General features: G+C 34.9%; 1 protein-coding gene across 5 annotated transcripts in view; it reads left to right on the top strand.

Moving 5' to 3' along the window:
- Window positions 1–25,620, top strand: part of Ddr (discoidin domain-containing receptor 2) — a 283,685-nt gene that overhangs the window by 162,095 nt on the left and 95,970 nt on the right. Inside the window, exon 1 of one of the 5 annotated variants that reach the window (XM_065365263.1) lies at window positions 9,083–9,240. The exons of 3 other annotated variants lie outside the window; for them this stretch is intronic. The gene's annotated coding sequence lies outside the window, so the exon portion shown is untranslated. Of the gene's footprint in view, window positions 1–9,082; window positions 9,241–15,990; window positions 16,010–25,620 lie in introns of those variants that run through there. One more of the 5 variants, XM_065365261.1, reaches the window with a different exon arrangement.

Genomic DNA, 25,620 nt, shown 5'->3' with positions numbered 1-25,620 from the left:
GGTGACTTCTTGGTGACAGATTCACCAGAAGTCACCAAGTTGGTTCATCGTCTTCTTTATGGCGAATCGTTGGTGAAAAAATCACCAGGATGACCTCATGACCCAAGACATTTTTTTGTCAATGTCTGGTGATCCTTGATGAATTCTGGTCACTTCTTGGTGACGGATTCACCAGAAGTCACGAGATGAGTTTTTAGATTTTTTTAAAGGTAAATTTGTGTTGGAAAAATCACCAGAATGTCCTCATAACCCTAGAATTTTTTTTGAAAGTCTGGTGACTCCTTGGTGAATTCTGGTGACTTTTTGGTGACATTCACCAGAAGTCACCAAGTGAATTTTTTTTACCTTTTTTCAGATGAATTTATGATGAAAAAATCTTCAGAATGTTTTCACAGCCCTAAAAATTGTTTTTGAAAGTCTGATGACTCCTTGGTGAATTCTGGAGACTTTTTGGTGACATTCAACAAAAGTCACCAAGTGGGTTTATCGTTTTTTTTGTTTTTTTTTGTAGCGAATTGTTGGTGAAAAAAGCACCTGATTGTCTTCACTGCGTTTGAAAATTTTTTAGAATATCTGGTGATCCTTGTTGAATTTTGGTGACTTCTTGGTGACAGATTCACCAGAAATCACCAGGTGGGTTTATCGTCTTTTTTATGGTGAATCTATGATGAAAAAATCGCCAGAATGTCCTCATGACTCTAGATATTTTTTTTTTTGAAAGTCCGATGACTCCTTGGTGAATTCTGGCGACTTTTTGTTGACATTCACCAGAAGTCACAAGTGAGTTTTTTTTACCTTTTTTCAGGTGAATTTATGATGAAAAAAACACCATAATGTCCTCATGGCCCTAGACATTTTTTTTGAAAGTCTGGTGACTTCTGGGTGACAGATTCACCAGAAGTCACCAGATGGGGTTTAAATTTAAATACCCAGAATTTCACCAAATCAACCTAAAAAACGAGTGCATTCTATTTTTGATTTCTTGAGCGGATTTGGAACAGTTTTAAACTGTCTTGAACAATCGAAGAGTTTTAACACATTTTTGAAAATTTAAAATTTTAACAAAATTCTACTCAATGAAGTTAGAAAAGTAAAATTTACTTTTTACTTCAGTTTTATTATGCTGAGTCGATCGAAGGTGGTTTCCAGGCGTTTTGGAGCCTCCAGAATTTTTTTTTTTGTAAGATTTTATGGCACTTTTTTGATAATCTGGAATTTTTAAAATATGGCTGGAGGCTCCAGAACGGATTGAAACCATCTTCAATCGACTCAAGGACGCCAAGTAGATTTTTGGGTTTTCAACTTTTTTAAATAAAATTTTGTGAATATTTCAATTTTTAAAAATCCGCTGAAGGCTCCAGAACTGCTCAGAACGATTCGAAACCATTTTCAATAGATTTTGGTGGTCAAGAATAGGTCACATACATGTACCACATTTCAGTCATATCCTAGGTCAATTTAATGAAATTTTGATTTTTTTTCAATTTTTGACCCCCAAAAACTCATCAAAATTCGAAAATACGTTTGAAGCTTGAAATTTTAATTGGTGTTTTTTTTTTGCATGCTCTCGTTCGACTTGGCTGAGTCCGTCCGGATCAAAACTTTTTTTCAGTTTGGATACCTACCTATTTACCTATTTAGAAAACTATAATAAAATTTCTCTTTTTCAAGTCTCAAAAATTCAAACCAAGTATTGGATAGAATCAGAAAATTAAAAAAGCAACAATCCTTCTCCATGCACCCACATGGAATTGAGATCTTTTCAACTCTTGGTGTGCAATATTCTTTACACTGCCTCTTTCTCTAACGTCCCTCATCTGTTGACAACAAACCTGAATTATTTATTGCACCTATTATCTTCATCTTGAGCATATGCTCTTCTAATTACTCCAGTCGTTTGCTGAATGACGTCATTAAAAGCTTTCGTCTTTCTTCTAGTTGATTGAATAAGAATACCTATGCCTAATTTCGCCATAAAGCTCGCGTTTACCGTTTACTCTGAAAACTGCAAAGCTCGGAACGGAATTATCTGTTCCTCCGGGGACACAATTACGTAATAAGCTTAAAAGATAGGTATCCATCTTTTTCACTAGGGAGGTTGCTATTTATTAAAATTTACTAAGTATTACTTTAGGCTTTCTCCCACACCCTCATCGTTTCAAACTATACGAGTCGTATACCAATTGCTCGAACATCACTATAGTATACAGACAATATACACATTCGGAATTCGAAAATAGTACATATAGTTAGAAGTCTACGTACGATAACTCTCGTTCGTAATAATTATACGCCCGAAATCGACGTAATTTAAAAACATCGTCTGTACTTAGAGAGCAGCTAACTCCGGGTAATTAATGCGTTACGTCGAAAATTCGCGTACAAAGCTCTCGCCTCTGAAAAGAAGAATGCTCTCGAGTAAATACTTTATCTTGGCGTTGAACGTTGTTCAAGAATGTGCGCACATAGATACTCTCGTACAGCAGTTGGACTAATTTGAACGTTTTTCCTAAGCTTTCTCAACAAAGCACCGAACGAACTGTGAGATCGAACTAGCGACGATTTGTAGTCTTCAGCTACGCTATTTTTTATTCCAGACATTCCGACAAGCTTGAAAAATTTACTCTTCGACAATATCGCGCGTGCTGCTGTGTATATTGGTGCTTTATTTGTTGTTGTTGCTGCTGCTAGTGCTGATGCTGTTGCAGTCGAGTATTTTGTTTCTAAAAATGTTTTAAACCGAGAGAACGATTTGTTATTAGCATAGCGACGAATTTTGAATACTAGAGATTTTTCACAGATGAAGGGAGGAGAAAAGGACTTGTTCTAATGTCAAATACATTATAGCGAGTCGAACAAATTCCTTTCACGGATAGCATGGAAGGAGTGAGGGGAGAGGAAAATGTATTTTTGCAGAAATGAAACCTACTTGATACTCATTTCTTAAAAGTTGACCATTTTTCAATTTTATTCCGAGTTGAAAGCCCAGAAAATATTTCAGCTCTGATGGTATCCCTATAAAAAGGACATTGGGAATTCCCAAAAGGGGTACTTGGGGCTAGTGCTGATGCTGTTGCAGTCGAGTATTTTGTTTCTAAAAATGTTTTAAACCGAGAGAACGATTTGTTATTAGCATAGCGACGAATTTTGAATACTAGAGATTTTTCACAGATCTGAAGGGAGGAGAAAAGGACTTGTTCTAATGTCAAATACATTATAGCGAGTCGAACAAATTCCTTTCACGGATAGCATGGAAGGAGCGAGGGGAGGGGAAAATGTATTTTTGCAGAAATAAAACCTACTTGATACTCATTTCTTAAACGTTGACCATTTTTCAATTTGATTCCGAGTTGAAAGCCCAGAAAATATTTCAGCTCTCATGGTATCCCTATAAAAAGGACATTGGGAATTCCCAAAAAGAGACATTTCTTGAAAAACACCTGCTGAGAAGTAATACCTATACATATTAGCTTGGAGGAAAAAAATAGTCACGAAAAATATTTACGCCTGTTTGGAAATAGTTATGAAAGTTAATCGCAAGAGGCTAGCACGTCCATTAATTACCGCAATTCTATATGTACAAATGTTGGCCATTGAAACACTCGGCGGCGTAGTACTTTCACCATTACAGATGCGGCTAAAAGTTTAAGGAATGCGTGCTGAACGAGCCGAACGCAATCCAAAGTAGCGAACAATATAAGATTAGTTGAAACAGGATTGTCATAAATCATGTGAAACTATTTATATTGAAACCGTGGCGGTAAGGGAGTTCAGTCAAGTATTAATAACCGTTGTTACGTTTTATTAAAGGAAGGGGAGGTTGACGGATGTGCTAGGGCTTTTTCGAGACCAATGGCTGCGCTTAACAGTGAACTTTGTTAATTACTGTTCAGTTGGCGGTTGTAAATAGATCTAACGTTATCTTTTACACATTTCGAAAAGCTCTGTCTCTTTCTCTCTCTCTCTTTCTCGAGTAGCATCCCAGTGTTGCAACTATCAGAGTTGAAGAGGTGACTGCGGAGTAAGCGGCGAAACGCGGCCGGTACTGTAACTTTTTCAATTATAAAAGATTTCAATATAAAATTTCAACTGCGAAAAGTTCATCTCTCGTTTCCAGTAGTTTTTTCATTTCGTCAAACAATGACGGATTTATATTTCATAATTAATTTCCAACTGCGAGAATTCTTCGCTCTCTTCGGCCAAGTCTATTTCGACGATGTGTTTGTGTGCGGAAAAACCTTAACCGTCGAAATCTCGATAGTATTTTCGCATTTGTTCGCTGCATTCGAGATGTATTTTCATAATCATTATTACCGGTTGTTTCAAAGAAGAATTCTGTGAAATTCAAATTCGTGAGTGATTCATCTGCCATGGAAAATTTTTGAGCTTTTCTCCAAAAAATGTTCTAAAATTAACCACTAAACTTCTTTATGGAAGAGGAAGACTCGAATGGAATTAATGGAAACCACGAGCTGTTATCTTGAGAATCCCTCTGAAGTTGTAGTGTGGAGGTGAAGAAAGGTGAATAGTAGTGCATTTTCTCAACGATTCGTGGGTTCATATTTACGAATTCTACTCTTTGATTCCGTATATGGACAAGAGTAACTACATATTTACATGTGGGCTTTTTGAAAATTTAACTGCTTTCACTCCCTGAAGTCCTCATTTTAAAAATCCCACCTCCCAATTTAGTTGGTAATAAAAAAAAATTAGGAGACTAGATAGCTCTTAAAAGTTGGGTTTTAAAGTTATTCATACAAAAATGCATACTTTTAGAATTTTCAAACTTCGTTCATTTCATTTTCTGATATTTTTCTAACTAGAGAACAAAAAGAGTACTGAGGTGTAAAATATACATATAGAGTTAAAAATCTGAAACTCGGTTCATATAAGTGCTAATGTCGGCCCTTCCCCCCCCCCCCCCCCCTTAATCGGTTTTCGCCAGTTCAGGTCAATTTGAATCTTTCTGTAAAATTAGACTTATTCTCCAGCAATTTTTAATCACTTCAGAAGGCGTGTATCTAATCAACTTTGACATCTGAAAATTTAATTCTGTCTCAAGCTCAGCTTCTAAACTGATTAGGATTCAGGTGAGCTAAAAATTGCATTTTTTTACAAAAAGTATAAAAATTCTCAATTTTAAAAAAAGTTCCAAAATTGTCGAGTTTTTTTTTGAAAAATTACCTACTTGAAACCTTGTCTTTCCCTTGAAACCAGCCTCCCTCCCCCCGAATCGATTGTCGCCATTTTTGGATTGATTTGGAGCGTCCAGCAAAGGTTCACTTTTTTCCAGGCGTTAATGTAATCAACTTCAACAGCTGAAAATTTAATCATGTCGTAAGTTCGACCTCTGAACGAATCGAAGCATGTGAATCGAAAATCTGAGGTAATGAATTTGAAAAAGTGTATTTTTTGCTACATAATTTAAAATTTTCAAATTTAAAAAAAAATCCGAAATCGTCAATTTTTTCCATAAATAGCTATTTCTCGAAACTTCGTCTCTAGATACTTCTTAAAGTTAATTCTTGTATCGATTGCCACCATTTTTGGGCCAATCCGGAGCCTCCAGCACAAGCCTGAGTTCATCCATGTGATTGAAAAACTGTGTCTTTGCTCCTTTCCCTACATCGCTCAGAAGCTGACCATTGAAGTCGACCCCGACTACACACTGACTCACTGACTCGAACTAAGAATGAAATTTGGTCGTTTGGGTCCTTCGATTTCGTACTCTTTTTTACGAGTTCTTTATCTAAAAAAATAAAATAAAAAAATTACATTCGAGATTTTTTAAATTTTATTGCCTTAAAAAAACGTAAGAAAATTCTGCGCGCGAAATTGACCGTAAAACTTTCTCTAACGATTAAATAAGAGTCCATTTTTGAAAAAAAAAAATTTAACTTTTAGATTCGAACCTGTTTTAAAAAAATTTGTAAATATGTGCCTAAATCGATCCAAAGGGTGAAAATGATGGTAAATCCGGATTTACTGATGCTGAATTTCATTTTTACCCTCCTTACTGCGTTCTTTCGAGAACTTAAGAATCTGAAAATCCACTGGCAGTGGCAGAACGGTTCGAAAACAAGACAAATCGACTGAGGAGATCCAAATTTCAGCCTTTCATGTCAATTTGATCAAATTTTAATTTTTTTGGCATAAAAAATGGCAAAAATTGAAATTTTTTTACAATTTTGAAGATGTTGATATAGGTATAATATTAATATCTTTCGAAAAAATATTCATGACGAATGGACCAAATTTAAATTTTTAAAAAATCGTGAAAAATCGAAATAAATGCATTTCAGCACCTGAAATTTTTGATGGTGATGTAAACATTTTGAGGTTCTCTCTCGATTCCTCATTATCTGATTCAAATTTTTTTGTACAGGTTAGAATACGTCCCTTGTTCAGTAGGCAAAGCTCCCAATTTTGATCCAAAATTCTAAATAATTTTTTTTAGTCAAGTACTCACACAGATCTCTTTATTAATTTCAAGACAATGAGTTTGATTAATGGCTCATTTTTTCGGTCTAGCTCCGCTGAACCCATTACTGACGCCCTTGAACTCGTTCAAAGTACCAAAAAAATAGAAATATGATGTATCAACATGTTGTTTGTTTAGTTTTCGAACATACTGCAAGTTCAAACACTCGCGTATTTATTGGAAACGATCTCTCGGTGCTCCTCCTGTTCTGTATTCTGAAAAAATAATAATACTCACCAGAAATAATATCGCATTTATTTCAAAAAAAATTAAAAAGTTTTCCACTTCATCTTTCCCTTCCCCTTGCCATACACTCGATATCAGACAGTTATTATTTATATTATTTAAATTCTCCCAGTATGTTTTGCTTATCGTAGCTTTTTTCTCATCTGAATAATAAACAACTCTCACATTTGATGGCACTATAAGAAAAGGTACCCTACTCTATAACAAGTACACACTAAGTATGTGGGTACATAACCAGTACGATTGCCAGGTAAACCAATGAGAAACATTTTATCGATGCTTAATCAGTAACCACAGGCGCGACATCGCATCAAATCTAATTTATCAAGTCAATTAATTACGCCTTGTTTACAGGCTGATAATGTCATGTTTTATGCTACGTAGCGTACTCGTAGATCTACTATATATACCTTTAGACCTACCTTGCATTAAACATCAATTAAAAAACAATCAGCAGACAGCGTACACGTAGGATGATAATGACAATAGTTATATACGAGTATGTGCTGTTGGAGAGAACTAACGAGTATCGAGTTGAATTTTTCTCATCTCCCCATGTACAGTTATAGTACCATACCTATTCGTATTCGTGTAGTATTTTATTTAATCCGTATAAATACCGATGTATAGTTTTAATTATATCGCATTTTGCTAATGAAAGCTCATCCGATTCTGTCTGAAATGGGCAACAAAAAAAAGGTCTACGGTACACCTACCTACGTTTAAAGTTGGCCGAATTAAATACCTGTGTAACAAATCGGTATCGAGCCGGATTACTCTTTTTCATTTTATATACGCGAGTACACTTCAATAGATAGGTTTTATGAAAATACACCCTGTAGCTATGCGTTCGTTCTTCCAAGTACCACCCTTAAAGCTTAATTAAAAACTAGTAAACAACTCCGCAAAACGATTATTTGAAATTAAATCTCTCTCGCGCGCCGGATAACCATCTCGGTACCGTCGGCATCAAAAGATCATCCGTTGCTCTGCTTTCCTCTTGTCCCCTTTGCCTGCAGAGTAAAGTATAGGTAGGTGGCTTCGGCAGCCAGCACAACCACTCGAAAGAGTAATTTCATATCTAGGCTGCAGCGCGCAATTAAAACCCAAATCTACAAACGTTTCATGCAACGTTTCACATACAAAATAGCTGAAAAAGAGTATACAGATATAGGCTATATACTCTTACGTCAACAAAAAGCAACCCGAGCAGTGTATTTTTATTGAAGTCTCTCTATGCAATATATTGTTTATCTTTGATCCGTTTACGCCGTATGTCTAGCACAGAAAAAACCCAGCACAAGTTCGCTCAAATATACATATAAGGGTAGATGTAAATATACAGATAAAACGCAATTGAGCTTCACAAATCGTACAAATACAAATATCATACCTACATCCGGACCCCGTCTACATACAATACCATTCTTTCTATACTCATCTCATCTCATCGTTCTCTTCAATACAACTCACTATACAGATGAGGAGGTACATAACCAGAGCATAGGAAAACGCCCAACCTAAAAAAAAAAAAGCCAGCCACTATGTTAGTTCTTTTATCGAAAAATTCGAACACGCTTTATCGTTTACATAAACAGTTCCTTTTGTAATGATTTTCATCTACCTTTTGGTTATTTTTTTTCCTGCTCGCTTTTCAATGCACTCGGAAGCGCACTGCGAATAAACCCCGGTAAATTTTAATTAAACCTTGTGTTTATTTTTCCTACTCTATTCGAGGAAATTTTCACCTCAACTGTGGGGTTTTGCTCCCTTGAAGCGTCCGTGTTCGGAAAAAAAAAGAATTCACGAACCTTCTTCGTAATTACTCGATTACCCTATTGGGGTTTCATTTTGGGTCAGATGCAGGTTAAAGTATACCTCATTTTTCACGTACGACTCGAACAGAGGAAAAAAATATAAGAAAAAATCTTAGCACGTTATTCTCGATTACCCTGCTGAACTGTTTTTTGCTCTTTCTTTGTTTCGAGGTTCGTCTTTGGGCCTATGGATGAAAAATGGTTATATCGTCCTACGAAAACTATTAAATGATGTTGATACGTTTTTAATGTCTATATGGAGTGAATAATTTTCTAATTTCAGGGCTTATCTACTTTAATTACTCTGTGTACTGCATAAGTACATACATCAGCTGTACGAATACCAAACCATATAACAGTTTGTAATTTTAATCGCGTCATTTCCCCTTCAATACGATGTACGAATTAATAAATAAAATTAGGCATAGGTTTCCGTGATACGCGCGTTCGCGTTACGTTATCGTATATTTAGACTTATCTATAACCATTGAAAGCACCTAAGCATTGAAGTACCTATACACGAAATATGAAATAATATAGGTGTATCGTTGAAACATAATGTACTCATCCGCTGAATCAATATTTTAATATTCACGATGAGATAATATTTCAACTTTAAAAGTTTTCTTATGTCAATGACAAGTATTTCACGACGTGTTGTTTGGTGATGAAATCTTCCAGAAATGATTAATTTAGGTGAGTTTTCGACATTGATGTATTTTTGAATTTTGTTAAGTAATCGTTATTCTGCTTAAGTCAATTTTATATATGGCTTTGAAAAATGAGGATGAAAATGGAAATTAATTAATTTTTTACGCGTGTGGAAGTGAAATTGAAAGTTCATTAAAAGTGGTAGGATAAGAGTGTAACTATCAGTTCAAGTGTGGTTATCTTTTGGTGTTCAATCGTCAATTGATGGAAATAGAACCAGCTAAAAGGGAAATATTATCCCAACTAGTAGAACAGTTTTTGAACCACAAAATGCTAAATCAAAAGATAATCACACAAAATTTCAGGTGCCAAAGTGCATTTTTCGATTTATGGTGAATTTTTCAAAATCTTTGAGCTTAAAAAGGGGAAAATAAAAATTTCACCAAATTGATCTAGAAAACTAAAATTTGGAATGTACTTGTACCCTATTTTCGACTTTTAAAATCAATTTTGAACGATTTAAAACCATTTTGAGTAATTCTGGAACCTTCAGCAGGTTTTTGAAAGAAGAAATTTTCACAGAATTTTACCCAATTGAATTGAAAAGGTCAACATTTATTTATACCCTAATTTTAACAAAGTGTGTAACAAAATGTCCACGTGAAAAAGCAAGACATCAGCAGCACTTTTGGCAGGAAATTTTTGAAACACTTCGCTTTATGGGGAGAAGCGAGGGAAATTCAAGATTTTACACGCCAATTTATTTCATCTCAATATTTATGGAAGGTTGGGGGGGGGGGGGGGTTTGTAAAAAATACCCATTTTAATTTTTCATGGTCGAAGCATTCTGCAAACACTTCAAGACTTTTTATGGAGGGGAAGAGAGGAGAGGGTTCAAAATTTTACCCAAAATTTTTCATTTTTCTATATACCTACTTAGTATTAACTATGGGGTTTATTTCCAATATTTTTTGGATTGGAGGGGGAGGAGAGTTGGAAATACTTTTACCACCTCATGTTTTTCATTTTTCAAATTTTTCAGCTCGTTTTGAGCCTTTTTAATGAAACTAATTTGATTGTTTTTTTCATTTTTAATCCAAGGATGAGACGAATTTTATCAAGGAGGTATCCCAAGTAAGGCAGGAAAAATTTTGGACTGTACAGAGTTAAATCGAATTGGAACGCAAAAATACACCTCCTTACAAAATTTCAGGTATTGAAATGAATTTTTCGATTTTTGTTGGATTTTTATAAATTTAAATTTTTTGAATTAAAAATTGAGAGAATAAATCAAAATTTAACTAAATTAACCTAGAATGCTGAAATCTGTTATAAACCCTGTTCTCGACCTCATAAACGGATATTAAAATGTTTTTGAACTGTTTTGACTCGTTCTGGAACCTTGAATAGAGCTCTAAGATGCTCATGGTGCTGTTGTTCATTGTCAGAGGCTACCAAAATATCGTCAAGGTACAAGTAGCAGAAGTTGAGATCCCTGAGTATTGAATGTATGAACCATTGGAATGTTGAGGCAGTGTTTTTCAAACTGAAGGACATCGCTATGAATTCGAACAAACCAAACGGTGTAATAATTGCTGTTTTGGGGATGTCATCTTTGTGTACTGGAATTTGGTGGTAGGCTCTAACTAGGTCAATTTTGGAAAATATCCTTTTTCCTGCTAGTAGAGTGTTGAAATCACAGATATATGTATAGAACTGGATATCGATCAGGAATAGTGATTTTGTTGAGGTCTCAATAATCACCTGTAGGTTGCTATATGAGTCTTTCTTTTTAGCTAGGTGTAAAGGACTGGTCTCTCTTCCTCATCTTTTAAGTAGACATGAGGAGCTTCAACATCGTCGAAGAATATATCCTCTAGGTCCAAACCTTGCAGGCACATCTGAATGATGTTAGCCAACTCTCAAAGTTGCGCTCATCCGTCAGCATCCAACTTCTGGCATTTCCAGACTCAAGCACCCTACAACATAAAACTCACGACTGTTACTCCACAGTAGAGCTGCTTGAAGCCACCTCCAATCGGCTCAGTTTGTTTGAAATTAGGGTTATAGAGTAAATTTTAGCTTTCCAACTTTGTTAAGTAAAATTCTTGGAAATTTCAACTTTCAAAAATCCGCTGGAGGCTCCAGAACTGGTCAATTTAATCGATTTGGTTGGTCGAAAATAGGGTACATACTAAACTTCATATTTCTGTCCCTTTTTGGTGAAATTTTAATTTTTTCTTCCTTTTTTAACCCCAGTTTTATTTTCAAAAATCAAAAAATACAATTTAACCCTTGAAATTTCGACAAGTAATTTATTTTTTAATACCTTTCCAATTTAGCTTTGTCCTATTCAAAAAATTTTCCACCAGTTTAGATATCTCCTCTGTAAAATTCGTCTCGACTCTCGAAAGCGTTTAAATTTTCAAATTACGTGCAAAGTTCCAGACAGGTGCTCTATTTCTAGATAGGTATCAAGTACATCATTCGATATTAATTACCATGAATATTTATACGAAGCAGTCCCTACAATCATTTCCAAGAACAATTAGGTTTGTAAAAAAAACCAACGCATTACCTGGTCAAAAAATTATCAAACTGAAAAACCTCACGCCATACTTATTGTCTGATACGCTGCACAACTATTTCGGATCTCATTATTTTTTTATGTCCGCAGCAGTAGACCAGCCAGACATTTACCTGTAATGATATGCACTTGCGGTACACGCCATTTGTAGATTAAGTTAGACTCAGCGGAGAATAATTCTCTCAAAATACGACGCCATTGGCTCAAAAAAAAAAATAGGAAAATACAACACCCACTTCAGCTGATAGATAATGTATGTAGTTTGTACTTATACAACAACAGTATAAGCTTTAACTTATAAAGCAGGTATCTATTTAAAAATTTAACGGCATTAAAAAATGATACCATTCGGGCACAGATCGTGACTTGTTAGCAAAAAGGTCGAATACCTACAAATTTTGTCTATTTTAATATTAAAAAGGTTTTGTATAGACTTAGCAAAGAGAAGCTCGTAATGGATTTAACATTGACTTAGGTACAAATTTTGATACAAGAGTTAACTTTATACGCTGATTAAGTATGAAACTCTAGACTCTACAGTAAGTTTTAAAATTCCATTGTTTTGAATGATACCAGACCCAAAACAGAAAAAATATTTTATCAAGACATCGTCTCATAAGTTTTGAATCAAGCTTGAGTAATCCCATAGAGATGCTTCTACCTATTTAAATCCAAAAAAATATTTTTTTGCTTCAAAATTTTCAGCCAAATTGTCAGTATGTTTACCAGCGATTAAATCCCACTTTACACCTCTTACGTCAAAACATCTCTTAGCTATAAACAATGATAAAATTTCATCCGATCAGACACATAGATATCATATCTATACACATTTAAAACATCTCTCAGAGTAAAAAAACCGGTATACCACGCTTTTCGGACAAATTCGCCGCCTACAATAACATTAACCCTAACCAAACCACTATAAAATCACATATTTACACCGCCACTTGTCATCATTTACACCATTACCGTGATAAAATAAAGACGTAATCTATTTACACGATAATAACATAGGAAACTCGTCTCATGCGGTGTAAATTTCATCACATGCATAATCCCTAACTTCGATATTGGCCTTCTACATGACTCACGTACTCTCTTACATCCAGCCTATTAAAACAGAACGTTAGAAATGCAACGAGATATTGGTAGTGAAATTCGCACATCAACCTGATCACTTCTACCTATCTCTTTTACGGTCCAACCGAAGTCGATAAAATGTTCTCTTATTTAAATTCGTCTAGAGTTTCATAATTTGGACATATACACTAAAAGTGGGCGAACCTCGATACACATATAACCTGTGCAGACCAAGAAATATGATAAATTGAACGAATTTACTTAATACCAGATTAGTACACAGCTAAGAGTTTTTTTTTCACTTTTAGGAGGTTGAACCATATATAAAGATAAAGCAGATGTTTTGTCCATTCTTTATATGGTGTTTTTCCGTGTTAAGTTTCTTTAATGGGTCCATTATCATACATGTTAATGCTACAGTGTTTTTTTTTCTTGTATTTTTTTAAACTCTTTTTTCCTTCATTATTATATAGAGATACGCTTTATTGTACATATATAGGGCTATGTATCGTTCATCTAAACCTAAAATTACCAAGAAGGTCGAAGCAACTTAATAAAAAGTATAATTTTACGTTTTTTTATTACACTTTAATAAATATATAATTTATACGAAGGAAAACGAAATCAAGAAAAACCAGGGGTAGGTACTGGAACTCTACATGCGGCTACTTCTAACCGTGAATCAATTTGATTATACAAATTTAATCAAGTAATTGAAGAGTAGATACAGAATTGTTCACAACATGCACTGTGAGATCTTTCTAGGGCCCGGAAAGCATGGTAATTAAAAATACTTACCGCTCAAAATGACCGAATCCAGCATGTTCGATTAATATGGAAAATAATTTTGATAAATTTTGACACGATGAGCGACGGTCGGACGGTTAATCAAAATTAAAAAATCTTCTCAGACAACTCTATAAAACAGGAGGGCACGATGTGTATACCGTAGGATGGACAATCAGTCAAAAACTTATTATGGAAATGAAAGATACCGGAACGGTCCTTTGATACGGGCTAATTATACGTAAAAACTTTATACGAGTAGGCGTTCATAATAGAAGTAGGTGTTAGAATGAAAAATGTTATCACCCAAAGGAACGAAACGAGACGAGGGCGCCCTTTAATTAAGCTGCTAGTGTAATCGCCCCTTGGCAAAATGGTAAAGTACACCGATCGCTTTATACACCACACAGTGTGCCGAAGAAATTCGACCAATTTCTTGGAAAATTTATCATGTCTAGATTCAGTCTTTATCATCTGAGTAAACTTGGTTGAAAGTTTACGTACGTACTCGGTAAGACAAATTTTCTCAATTCTTCTTGGTTTAGATTTTATTCAAAGTGTGAGGGCAAAAATCACATTTCATCAAATAATTTTTTTTTAAATCTTGGTGATTTATTCACTTTTACTTATCATTTAGGGAGGGGGGACGATGTAAAAAAATTGCAATAAACTTATTCATCAAGTTGATCCTTTCTTTTTTTTTTTTTTTTTTTGAAAAAGTGTAAAAATAATTTAAGGCGCGCTGTAAAACAAAAATCAAAAATCAATTTGAAAGGTAAATTCTGAAAAACAATAGTAAGCCATTAATAAAAAAAAAAATACAAGACTCGTTGAAGACAATGAAAATCATTCGCATAGTTTTCAACTTTGGTAACCGCTAAATCCAACTTTCAGGTTACTACTTACGAGCATCTACTCGTGCAACTTTTTGGTAAGTTGGATGCACAAATATGAAAATTTTTACTCTTTCGCAAACGCTTTTAAATACCTGGGAATTCCATCCACTCTACCAGTCTGTTTCTGTACCCAGTTCTTTTTGCTATCCTATTAATCGTAAATCATCTGAAAAACTACTTAGACTTTCGGTTTCTCTTGGATAATGGATATCTCGTGTATTTTATTAAATGCTATGGAAAAACTTCGCCAATACAGCAAAACTTTTACAAAAGTACCTACCTGCTTGCTGCTTGGTTTACCGAGCTTGATTATCACCTTGATATCCGTTCTCGTGTTTTGCTGAAATAAACCCTGGAATTTTTTCACTCGGCGAGGAAAAGTCAAAATAATCGAAAAACACTTCATTTCCGACATTTTGTTAGCGGGTATTTTTCCACAACGTATTTCCGTTCAAGGAAGTATGCATATTTTGTAAAAATTAATTCATACGAGATAATTTGAATGCGATGTGGGGATGGGGGTGGGTTTTTAAACGATGTAAATAGCATCGTAGTCGTTATCGTCGTCATGCGAACACGCAACACAACTTTTGTGTCATAAAGCTTTTTTTTTTTACCCACTTTTACGCCATGTCGTTACATACTTTTTTTTCCTCGTGTATGTGGAGTTGAGTTGGAAAAAATATGCATTTTTTTCTCTTTTGTATTTATTTAGTCTTACCATGAATACACGCACACGTAATTCCGAAATATTACGAGGTAAAAAATTTAAAATAAAACGTTCGTGTTTGCACGCGGTTGACGAATGCAATACTCTCTGGTGGAAAGTTATAATGGTTGAAAAATATATGTGTGTACCTACATGGAATATACCTATTGTACCTACCCGTGTCGAGGGTGTAGTACATATAGGTACGCGTCGACTAGGTCCCAAAAGTCAATGTATTAGCCTACACGAGGTAGGTAAGGTACCTAGTACCTACAATAAGAGGTATCTGGATGCATGTAGTTTGGAAGATTAGGTAATACTTAGTCTGCTAACTTGAGGCTGACTTACCAAAATATTCTAATCAATTTCTAATTTTTAGTCCGATTAATTTGGGGAGAAGGAGTTCTCTTCGAAAAAATGTAATAGGTAAGTAATTGACAAATGACATCCTTTAGCAAAATGAATGAAATGTTCAACGATTTAGCTAAGGATTCCATCCCCTCCACTAAATAAAAAAACTCCATTTCTGTATTCAAAACAGGCTCTTTATTTGTACCTTACTCTAACTAAGGTGTGATGAAATACTTTTTTTTTTCATTGAAGGAATTAATTAAAATTTCTAGCTTAGTTCATACTTATGATTACATTATTTGCAGTATTCTAAATCGAAAATTTTGTTTTTTTGTTTCAGGTGAGTACCTAAGTATCTTATGTGGTCACTCTGATTATTCAGAAGAGAAATTACCGAAGTTCGTAAGTTTTTAAAATTATGTGTTATAGAAACCATTTGAAATACTTAAATGGTCATTAGGATGAATCGCGAGAAAATAGTTTCGGGGATTTTTATCATTTTTATCATAATGGATATGATTTTTGGTCAAGTGGACTTAATGCTTGATCAGATATGATCATCTAGACTAAGCCTGAGCTCTATGCTGAGGTCTTCCGCAGCCTGACACCCAGCTCCGGTTTAATGTGCCTATTTGAATGCACGTCATCTAACAGGTGTTTCGAGGTCATTGGCATGTCTGTCAGGCTTCCCAAAGTTATCTTTACGGAATCTAGAAGTCATTGACCCGTCTGTTCGGCTTCTCAAGACCGTATGTTTGACTGTCGGGCTTCTCGGGTTGACTGATCTGTCTGTCTGGCTTCCCAAAGTGGTCTGTCTGATCTCTAGAGATCATTGACCCGGCTGTCCAATCCCTAGAGGTCATTGACCCGTGTGTTTAATCCGTACAAGTCATTGATCCGTATGTCCAGCTTCCCAAGGTTGTCTGTTCTGCCTTTCCGGCCTCTCAAAGTCATGTCTAGTCTCTAGAGGCCATTGACCTGCCTGTCTGGCTTCTCAAGTTCGTCTGTTCGGCCTGTGAAAGGTTATTGACCCATCTGTCTGGCTTCTCGAGGTCGTATGTCTACCTATCTGGCCTATCGCGGTCATTTACCCAACTTTCTGGTCTCACAAGGTCGTCTTTCTGTCTGGATGACCTCACGCGAGGACATATGAGGAGTTTTATATCAAAACGCACTAACGCCATTTTTCAATTTTCTGTAAATTGAGAAAAACAGTGAAAATTGAGGGAAGGGGGTGGGGTCAAATGAGGTATCAATGGAAAAAGAGGAAGTTCTCCTGAGTATCAAACAAGCTTTTGTACAATTTGCGCAGCATGTGGGAGGCGGTGGGGGGAAAACAAAAAAGTTTTGGTGCGTTTTGATCTGAAAATTTTGTTTTAGTGCGTTTTGATCTGAAAAATGATGATTCAGTGCGTTTTGATCTGAAAATTTCATTTTAGTGCGCTTTGATCTGAAAAATGTGGATTTAATGCGTTTTGATCTGAAAAATGAGGATTTAATGCGTTTTGATCTGAAAAATAAATCTTGCACACAGTTTTTCAGTTTCATTTTCCAACTCTTATAGTGATGTTAAAACCAATGAAACCACACAAATTTAAAATTTCTGAAAATAACATAAAATTGTTGAAATTATTGGTTTTTTGACTTTTTCAAACTATCATTTTAGCCATTCATACTGTGCGAATGTGGAGGGGAACATTCTGCTAGGTCAGGTAGGTGATAAAAATTGTATAGAAGTCAATTCGGATGATGTCGGAGCACCGAAATGCAGTGTTACCACACGTAGAACAAAAAATACAAAAAGTGAAGTGGAGTTAGTGCGTTTTGTTCCAAAATGGAGACAGATGAGTACGTTGATTTTGGTCTGAAAGCAAAACTTCAAGCGCCCTTTTAAGGTATAAGGAAGGCTTAATTCGTTCTAACGATGGTTACAATCGATTCCCCGTTGAATTTTACTTAAGAATCCGTATCTAACTCATTTTTTTTTTTTTTTTTTTTAATGACGTTAGTGCGTTTTGATATAAAACTCCTCATAATTATTAATCCGTATTGTAGTTCCTGCGTCAAATTCCAATTCAGGGAGGGTGTTCCCTCTTCATTAAAAGATCCCATCTCAAAAAATTGAATATTTTGAAAAAGCATCAAAAGGTACATCTATGGGAATTTTTCAGAATTTTAAATAGTAGCTCCCACTTACAGCACCGTTTTGAAATTTGAAACTTCAATTTGAAAGTTCAACTTTTAACTTTTGAAAATTTCAAAATACTTGAAAAGTTCAAAATTTAATGCCCTTTTGAACTGTGAAATCAGTTTTGATAAAAGTATCATAGCTATGGAGTAATGCGCTGCTGAAGTTGAGTACCTCGAGACAATGTGAAAATAATTGAAACCCCCCCCCTCACCCCTCGGAACCAAAATGATTGTGGGTTACTGGGTTTCTTACTTATTGGGTGGGTAGACATTGTAAAAAGAATTTGAGCGAAATCGAAGGACATGACTCAAAAACGTTGGTTGAATTGAGGTGGTAGACCCTACTAATTTTTTATACATCGAATGGAACGCATCGAGAATACAGGTTCTGAAATTTTTGCATTTTTTCACTTCGCCAATTTCAATCAGGTCCTTATATACTACCATTTTTTTCATTTTCGAGCGCAGGTTCACAAGACAATTATTTCAGATGAAGTAAAAACTGATATCTACTCGAATTCTCAGATTAGTGGGCTACTTGAAATCAATCAATATAACGTATCAATCCGTGTTTATTAGAATTACTTGAGTAAGTACATAAAAATAATTCCAAATAGACACATTCTCGTATAGGTAGTTTTGTTTATGAGATTCCCATAAATATTGGCACAGCTTCAATACAGCTACACGTTATCTTCTAAAGTATATTGTAATTCATCGTCAAATATTTCTCACTCAAATACACGATACCTTTGAAAGGCATATCACAACAGCCATTCATCCATATTTCAATTTACTTGCAACGAACTACATACTTTGAGACTAATCACATTGTGTTAAAGTTGTCTAAAAGTATTCAACTTTAGCACAAGCTTTCTTATATACGTAGCCGGATATTCATAGGAGCTATTACATCGAAGAAAAATCTTTCTCACTTTACACTGCTATAGTACGAGTACATAGGTTCATGTATATAGCAACTTGATACGAACAAAAGTTTTCTTCAATGGCATAAATACTTGTAAAAGTTTACTCATATAAGAGAATCTGACGCGCCGTGGGATTATATACAGGAAGACTTGCTTTTAAAAACTTGGCTAAAAAATATGACAAGCTCGTAAATTACAATACACCTTTTATACCTATTACCAGTACCTACCTACTTGTACTGGGACGATCCTATCTCGAGAGACTAGTTTCTCTAGCCGAGCCGTCTGGTCGGGTTCGTCGTTGTGGCCGAGAAAATAGTAATTTTTTCCCTCAAATATTTCGGTGCTAATTAATCAATAAGTCATTAAAGATTGGTATCTTTGAGTTGACTAATGCGTGTCATAAAAGTTGAGCGAAGCTTCCTTTTTGACTTAGCACCGAATAGTGAAAAAAGAATAACGACAGCGACCGGAATTCTCCAGGTCTATATTGGAGACTATAGTGAAACGGTGATTATACATTTTCGTTTGGTTCTCGTTAAAAATACAATTTAGCGCTTGGTTTTATCGTTTATGGTACATATATATGTAGCGTACACATATCGTATGCTATATACGTAATACAAAGGCCAGGATGCTATCTGATACATCTCCGTTGGCAGGCTCATTTACCACACACTCGAAATGTTCCTTCTCATTAATTAACCAGCCAAGATTGTATCGTGGATTAGCAGGCTGAGTATTAGTCAAATTCTCTCAGAGCCACGTGTGTTGCTACAGTTATTCTCCTATACCTACATATTATTTCACCATACGGGTACATGTTGGTTGTAAATTTTCCAACGTCGCGTATTACGAATACAAATTGCTTGACACCATGTTGACGTTCTGATGACGAATCACCTTTACGATTCTGGTCTTTTTTTTTGACGTTTTCTCCCATTATTAACACGACTTCTTACTTAGTTTATAATTCAATGTTGGTATTTCCACAATATTCTAGAAACAGTCTTATCCTTGTATTTTGCAAATTTGCGTCTACTCTAGATTCACAAAATTCCTGCGAAATTCATAAACTAAGATGTTGGGTATCCGAGAATACTCCGGATGAAAGTAAACACTGATACCTACAATTCTCAACATTTCACAACGAAAACAAAAAATAAACCCTGAGACGTGCCCATCGTACATCTCAGGGTATTCTTAAGTCCTTTACTGCTGTTCTAATCAACACTAGGTAGGCCTTCTATACTCCAAGAAGGACACAGCGAACAATTGCCTTATCACGTTAATTGTATTAGTGGTGTTTATAAATGAAACGTCGTCGTTCCTGCTTTCATTTTCTCTATACCTACAGCGTGTCTACTTTGGCTTTCTCAAGAGTCTCGGTTCATTGTTATATAGAGGGGCTACTCGTTACAAAAAAGCTTGATTTTTGTCTTTTGCAGGCACGTCCGCATCGTATGATATGTGTGTAGACTACTGTAGGAAAGGTGGGTTACCATTTATCAAATTATAAATTTCTCGCTGCAATAGTCATCCAATTTTTTAAATCCTACGTAGGTGGAATGAAAATCAAAATCTAGATGTGTTGGAGTGAACGGAGAGTTCTAATTTATTAATTTTTATAAATTAGAATTTGATGCCACCGCCATCGCCACTGTACGCAATGAGATGTTAAAAATGATGTTTTAATAAACGTTTGTCTATTTTAGTTGATATGAGAGCGGATTATATTGCCCTGAGGTTGATACAGATACACTTACCTACCTTTATATACTTGCGGTTCGCAAGCATCTTGACAAATTAATTATTTTTTTATCATTGTGATGTTCACGAGTAGAGATGTTGGCTTCGAGGCTTGGATTTAATTTTTCATTCGTATTTGAATGGCTAACAAATAGGGAGATGCGATTTTTTATTCATTGAATCCACTTAATCAGAAATATTGTCTAATAAACCTGCAGTTGAAAATGAAGAGAACGGTAATTGGTACCTCGTATCTGGGGAAGTGAATAAAATGTAAAAATTCTACAACCTGTATTCTTAAAAGAGAATTATTCTCATTTTGCTTAAAAAAATGATATGCCATGAACTTGTTTAAAAATTGCCCTTTGAATAGCTTATTGAATTTTTTTACATTTTTTAAAAAATTCAACAAAAATCCGAATATGAATTTTGAGATTTGAAATCTTTATTACAGAGGTTTTAGGAAATGCTGTCGATATAGCTTTGATTTCTCTCAAATCAGAGCATGTCAGTTCAAAACGATCCCCTGTAAGCTAAAAATTAACCTCGAATTTAAAATCGGAACCATAAAATACCTTTAAATCGATATACATGACGATACGTTATCATTTTTCGACCCCTGATCCCCCTCCCCATCATCCCCCTTTCAACATCCCTTCTTGTGTTTTGGAACAACAAAATATGATTTGTGTCGTTTTATTCAACTATATCTATACCTATTTAAATTGGTAAATATTTTCCAATTTATAGAATGAATTTGAATGGTAGGATTGATTCTGAAGGTGGGAGGGGGGTGAGGTTGAATGAGGGGTCTAAAATGTGATAACATATCGTCATGTATATCGTTTTCAAGGTATCAGAGTGTGCTGATTTCAAATCCGGTGTTCATATTCAATTTAAATTCAGATTTGTGGAACTATGAAGGAGAGAGAGATTTTTTAAAAGATGTCTGTTCATCGTCATAATTAATTTCACAGTGTTGAATTTATTTCTTCTGTTGGACAAAATATTCCAATTAAATTTCATGAGGTTGTTTACATTTTTCGTTTTAAAAAAATTACGATTTAAAAATTTTCCACGTTACTGTCCCAAATCTCTTATTCGTTTTATTCTAGCACCCTCATCCCCGTCCTGCTCTGAAATCAAAATGCTGAAAAATTCTCAAAGGCGACAATTTCAAACCATTTCGTGGCAGGTAAAGAAAAAAGTAGCCAACACAAGGTATAGGTAGATAGGTACCTAATTTTAAAACTGCTAACTCGTTTTTTCACATATCGATTACTATTAACGTCTTGGCTTTAATTTTCCTTATAAATTGCTGCTCGTATACCGTCGTACGTACGACGAAAGAAAGATGTTGAAACCACTTAAAAACTCGCAGAAACGTTGAATTTTTCACGCTGACCATCATAACCCATTGTATCCCCTAGAGAAATCTTTCAGTATTAAGTTTTTTTCTCTCTCTTTCTCTCTCACTTCGTCTGCCATGTTGTACACGCTTCAACCGAAGGTATAAATATAGTTGCGAACACGAATGAAGATGTTCGTTTTAAAATCAAGCTACGGTGATACCCGCTCTCTTAGCAATTCCCTCGAGATTTTTGCATCGTATTTTGCGGTTACGATTCTATAAGCTCGCAAAACTAAGGGGGTTTCGTACACAGGAAAGAAGTATTTTGTAATACAAGCTATTTTCAACGAAGCAAACCACTTTCTTTAAGACTAATGTACCCTTAGGTTATCCGCATTGTATGAAATATGTATTGCCTTGGTTTGTTGTTGTTGATGTTGGTTCGGTAATACGTTTCTAACAAATATTTTTTCGACGTCTTGTGAGCCACAGCGATGAGATTCTGTGTTCGGATTTTAAGTTACCTACCTAATCTGTTCTGTCGTTGTCGTGATTTTTGTAGTCTAGGTAAAGTAAAAGTGTATACCCAATAACCATTGTAATAATATCTATTCTGTAGGTATTTAAAAACGCGAATCTGCGAATTGCCACGGTTATTCGCAATTCAACTTATATTATACCCATCACCCCCACAAACCATGACCAATGTGACAAATAGCCAGTCGTTATCGGCGATATTCATTTCTTAACAAGAAATTCCACTTTAACATACGTCCGTCCGACTGCCTATTCATACAAGTGCAATAAGGGTCACCTATTGTCTTCTCAATAACCCTCTAATATTTCCGTTAGCTAGTTGACTCGTCTCATTAATCATTTTCGCGCGCGTTTCGGCGTTTTCGGCGGTCTCTTTTATCGAAACGTTTAAAATACTATGCTACGTAGGTACCCGAATTCGCGCCCAGTATCCTCTATCCTCTCTTTACCCTGAATCCTATTTTCCATCTCTCAAAAACGTCCAAATAATGAGCTCGCTACAACTACGACGACGACGCTGGCGACACAAATACATCTTTTCAAGCCGAAAATTTCCCAGCGTCGGGTGGAGGTTGTGGAAACGCACACGTGGTGTACTCCTCTCTCATTCTCTCGAGAGAATCGTTCATTTGTGTCTCTGTAGTTTGTACTGCAGGTTGTCATTTACAAATCGAACTCTTCGCAGGAGAAACACATTGGGTGGTAGGAGCCCTGACCGCGTGCTGTGGCGTTGATTAAATAGTAGGTAGGTACCATGCTTTTTAATACTGACGATTTCGCATATCGCTTACCTAACAAACAAGTGGGGTTTTAGGGGATTTCTTTTATGTATATCTAACTGTTATTTTTTTTAGAGGACCATTAAGTTTTGCAAAAAATTATTGCTGAAGAACTTTTTTTAAAATCATAAAATATCAGGACGGTAGCGCCTTAATCGAGGTTCACTTTGGTTTTTTATTGTTGCAATTGAGGATGGCTTTCAATTTCAAGCTTTGAGAGCCATCTCTACTTCTCTTGCAATTCAAACATTGAAATACCTACCTAGTTCTTTTTTATAAGGAAATAAATTCTCAATTTTTAAATAAAAGAACGTCTCTCCATCGCAGGTATATTTTCGAATTCGACAAAAAAAAATTGAAACATCATCATCACTGAAAGAAAAGAATCGAATCTGATCGAGCCTGAACAGTCAAAACTCTGCTCATGATTGGATTTGGTTGGATTACATTGGATACAGGGTAACATCAATGCAACTCCTATTTTGACAAACTTTGCTAAATTTTGTCCATGTTAATTTTTGCTAAATTTTGTTAATTTTTGTTAAATGCTATTAAGTTTTTCTGAATTTTCACAAATCTTGATTAATTTTGGAAAATTTTAACAATTACAAATGTGGTGAAATTTCACAAAATATTGCTAAATTTGGAAAGATTTCGCCAAAGTCTGAAAAATTTTGCTTAATTTTCACAAATATTTTTAATTTGAAAATTTGAATTGTTAAATTTTAATAAATTATGCTAAATTGTGGAAAATTTTGCTGAATTTCTAAATATTTTTTAAAACTGTTAAATTTTATTTTTAGAAATTTTTGCTAAATTTTCACAATGATCAATTTTGAAAAATGTTGAAAAATTGTACCAGATTTAGGTAGGCAAATTTTTTTGTCAGTATTTTCACCGTCTTTTTTTGACATTGATGCGTTTATTTAAGTATTTTTATGTCATAATTTGACATGCTTTAATTCATTTTTTTTCAACTTTAAAATGTTTCCCAAATTTTGCAACAATTTTCTAAAATGCTGGTAGTTTTTTTGTAATTTTTGATTAGGTATTATAATGTTTTCAAGATATTTTTATGCCATTTTAACATGCTTTAGCGAAGTATAATGCAACTTTTTGAAAATTGTACCAAATTTATTAATGAAATTTTGTAAACAATTTTCCGGAAATAATAGAAAAAACACAGTTAGGTGGTTTGTTTTCGGCTTCCTTAAAGTAAAAATTTTGATTTTTGTTACGCAATGTTTGAAGTTTTCAAGGATTTATTTACAAACAGTTTGAAAGCAAAAAACTGGTTTTGATTTTGAACATTGTTTTTTTTGATTAAGTGAGAGCTTTGAAATGTAACATTCACTTGTGAAATAAAAATGCACTGTTTTCTTTTAAATTCCTTTAAAAAATCACGTTTCATGATTTTTAGGACACCCTGTATGTTTATCTGAAATTTTAGAATTTCTATCAGTAGCTCTTGTTACAAGAAATAGAACAAATTTAAAATTGTATCGCTCTGCATGTATTTGCTTTTAAAAGTCATGTTCACTTGTTAGTCACTGTAGGGATATTTTCTTTTCAGATAAAAAACCTGTTTTTGATTTTTTGCGGATTTACTACAGAAAAATGAATGTGATACGCCACCAACGCCACTGATTCCACCAACTCTTCCAACGCCACCAAGTCTTCCGATGTCATCGATACCACCAATAACATCAATACCATCAATACCATCGATACCATCGATACCATCGATACCATCGATACCATCGATACCATCGATACCATCGATACCATCAATACCATCAATACCATCGATACCATCGATACCATCGATATCACCGATATCACCAATATCACCAATTTCACCGATATCACCGATATCACCTATAACACCGATAACAAGGATGCCCCGGATGCCCCGGATGCCAAGGATGCCACGAATGCCACGAATGCCACGAATGCCAAGGATGCCAAGGATGCCAAGGATGCCACCAGCTCCTCCGACGCCACCAACTCCTCCAACACCACCGACTCCTCTGACACCTTCAACGACAAGGCAATCAGGGTGCCTCTGGAGATGCCAATCACAGAAATTGTTTCTTATCACTTGCAGTGTGGTCTGTTATCTATTATTTTGTTATGCAATTTATTTCATTTTTGAGATATTTGCAAACTGGAATAATAAAAACGTGTGAAAACTACTCATATCCACATTATAAATATTGTAAACATCTTAATTGTCATTCAAAATAAAATCGTTGTTTCTCATAAAACATGACATCAAATATCCCTTGAGTAAAATCAAAATTACTTCTTTTTTTTTAGTTTTTCAAAAATTTATTGCAAGTGATTTTTGAAAATTTCATTTTTCTTTATTTTTTGGACTTATTGCATTTGAATTTTCCACTTTTTGAATTGCATGATCGTTTATTTAGTCATTCTATTGATTGGTGGTCATCTTTTCCACACTTTAGATTGATTTTT

The sequence above is a fragment of the Planococcus citri genome, chromosome 5 (genome assembly GCF_950023065.1).
Source record: "Planococcus citri chromosome 5, ihPlaCitr1.1, whole genome shotgun sequence".
NCBI classification, from domain to species: domain Eukaryota; kingdom Metazoa; phylum Arthropoda; class Insecta; order Hemiptera; family Pseudococcidae; genus Planococcus; species Planococcus citri.
Note: the sequence above shows the minus strand (reverse complement) of the source record. Positions and strands in the feature narration are given on the sequence as shown.